At 40.2% G+C, this 3,083-nt stretch overlaps 1 pseudogene; it reads right to left on the bottom strand.

Annotated features, from left to right (window-relative positions):
* Positions 1-206: 206 nt before the first annotated feature.
* On the bottom strand, positions 207-572 carry LOC103110076 (protein yippee-like 5; annotated as a pseudogene).
* Between the last annotated feature and the right edge of the window lie 2,511 nt (positions 573-3,083).

Genomic DNA, 3,083 nt, shown 5'->3' on the forward strand with positions numbered 1-3,083 from the left:
TATTCTGCCTCAAGATGTAAACAGCAGGGGTGTGGTTGGGGGGGATTAACAGCATCTGCATAATATTCTCTCCCACACTTCTCTTGGATTAAAATAGGAAAATCTTAAACCAAGAAAGGGAGGAAGGTTCTATCTTAGATTCTCACAGTAGATTTTTGCTTTCAGTGAAGAAGACCTGGGAAAAGATGGGAGTTCTGTCATTTTCTTCAGGAGTTATCAGATGGTACAGGCTGCTCAAACCCCTCACTTTCCAACTAGAGCTTGTTCCAGGATCACACAGCCTTCCTTGTAACACTGGCTATCTTAGGTGGCAAATTTATAGATCCAACACAGTTTTCTATTGCAGTTTTTGGTGCTCATATCTCCAGCCATGTGGTGGACAGTGAGCAAGGCCCGGTCTTGAACTTCACTGTACTTCATGTAAACTACCTTGTTAACAAAAGAAGTGCTCGCCCAGTGGCACCTGTGAGCCATGTGGAGATGAGCTCTGAGCGGTTGGTCAGGACTGTATTGCAGTTTGCACATGAAAACAAACGGGTACCACAAATGTGATCAAGGAAAATTCTGCCCATTTTTGTAGCTTAGCTCAGCGACTCCTCTATCCTCAGCTGGAACGCAGCCCCTCAGCCACTGAAGCTCCAGGTTGAGTCAAGTCCTGGCCTTGACCCCAAGAGCTGCTTTCTTGTACGGGCAAGTAATTCTTCCAGTGAACTCTTCTTTTTGACCATCAGGGACAGAATCTCTAGGATTTAGATGACTGACATTGGGAATGCAATGAAAACTCTTTATTCCTGGGAATTATAGTGGACATTGGAATAAAAGTAAGGTTGACTAACTCATTGACCTTGTATCACAAAAGCAGGAAGTAAAAGGGGGGAAAAATGAATCTACCCATGCTTTTTCTAACTGCCACCCTAAAGTTTTGTCTGTTCTCAGCTCTGGCTTTCTTTCTATTTCCCCTCTAGAAGGTTACAGTATCAAGTGTCTATGTGTTAATTGACTCAGCATGTGGCACACGAAGGCCTGACAGTAGATAGCTGATATTTTGGATATGCATTCAGTTTAAGGATTAGCTCAATTCCAAAGGACAGCTTAACTTTGCTACAGTAGAGTTGACATTTGGTAATCTGAAATAAATTTCAGAATCTAGCAATCTTCCCGTTGTCACTGTTGTGCATGTGGGCCTTTGCAACTCACTCTCAGCTATTAGAAACTGAGAGAAGGGTGGGGGTAGATAGCATAATGGTTATGCAAAGAGACTCTCAGGACTGAGGCTCCAAAATCCCAAGTTCAATCATCCGCACCACAATAAGCCAGAGCTGTGCAGTGCTCTGGTGTTCCTCTCTGTGTCTTTCTCTCTCGGCATCTCTCTCAAAAATGAAATAAATAAAATACTTAAAAAAAAAAAAAAAAGAAATTCAGACAAAGCAAACCGATTTTCGCATTTTGATTCAAACTAACTCAAATCAAGAAGACACATCTGGAAATTACCGTAGTAAACAATAACCAAAAAACTCATCATGCATTGGATTATCTGGGCCAAATGATCGTTTCTCCCCCTATGAGAATTTTCTAGGACATATCAAAAAATAGATCATTCATAAGAGGCAGTTTCACATATAAATTAATCCTGAAGCCAAATTCCTTAGGCTTGGTCTGTGGTAGACAACCAGTGGAAATCTTTTGGCCTGAAATATTTTTGAACATTGAGTTATGCAGAGGTTGCAAAATGGCAGCCCACAGGCTACATCTGTACCCTTGACTTGTTGACTTTGGATTTATGTAGTGTTCTTAACCTTTTGTAACTGAAAATATGGACACCTTTTTCAAAGAAATTTACAGTCTTATGTTTTTTGCTCTCTGTATATGACTCTTTCTGGCACAATTTGAAGGACTCAACTGGACAGCACTGTTCTTCCTTCGGTAACATGGTGCCAACTCTCACCCAAGTGCATATTTGAAATCCCAATTTCTAAACCTGACATTTTCCTGTTCCATTCTGCCAACACTGCTCGATACCTCTCCACTGACTTCCTGACAGTTTCTTGTCTATCTTGCTGGAGGTAGGCTGCAAACTAGAATATACTAGCTGGAGCTGGGCAAGGTTCGTCTGAGTCTGATTTTTTTATTTAGCTTCTGCAGAGTGGAGTTTTCATGAATATTGATCAACCCAGTAAGTTCCATTTAAAAAAAATAAATAAAAACAAATATAAAGCAAATATAAACTGTCTGGAAAAATTGACAAATTCAGCCATTCAGCATGGCATTTAAAAATGGATATAGCAGCATTTTTAACGTACTCTTTTAAATGTCGTGACAGCTGTCCAAATTTGTAATTTTAAAATATATTTTATGTTATCACATACATTTTCTATACACTCTATCAAATATATGACTAATATGTGGAAACAAATATGTTTGCCACTGAGCTCACTCCAACTCCTTGGGATGATGGAGGCTCCTTGAGAGATAAACAAAAAGCCCCTCATTGCTGGGAAAGGGGAATCCCAAAGCTAGTTTTTTTTTTTCCTGTAGGAGATTTTCTCAGAGGTCATTATTTGTTCCCCTTGGGAACAAAAGTCACATATTACCCAAGTATTACAAAAACCATTACTGTTCCAAGATGAAGAAGATATGTCTCACCATAAGGGCCTGGAAATGGTTCTTTAAATCATTCACCCTCACATACATCCATGAATCCACCTGCTTACCTCTCAGTGAGGCTTTACTGAACACCTGTTTTGTGACCCCTGCAATATCCAAGGTTGAGTGTGAATACAGATTACTGTTTATTCAAGAAGCTATATTAGTTTATCAGGTCTGCCATACAAAACACACACACACACACACACACACACGGGGGTGGGGGCAGTTCACACAATAGATATTACTTGTCACACAGTGTGATGACCAGAAGTGTAACTGTAAGGTGCAGACAGGCAATAGAGAAGAGGGAAGGATCTGTTCCAGGTCTCTCCTTGACTTGCCAATGGCTGTCTTCTCTCTGTGTCTTCATACCATCTTCCTTATTGTATCTGTGTCCAAAGTTTCTTTTCTTCTAAGGATACCTGTCTTAATGAATT

The sequence above is a fragment of the Erinaceus europaeus genome, chromosome 15, assembly GCF_950295315.1.
Source record: "Erinaceus europaeus chromosome 15, mEriEur2.1, whole genome shotgun sequence".
NCBI classification, from domain to species: Eukaryota; Metazoa; Chordata; class Mammalia; order Eulipotyphla; family Erinaceidae; genus Erinaceus; species Erinaceus europaeus.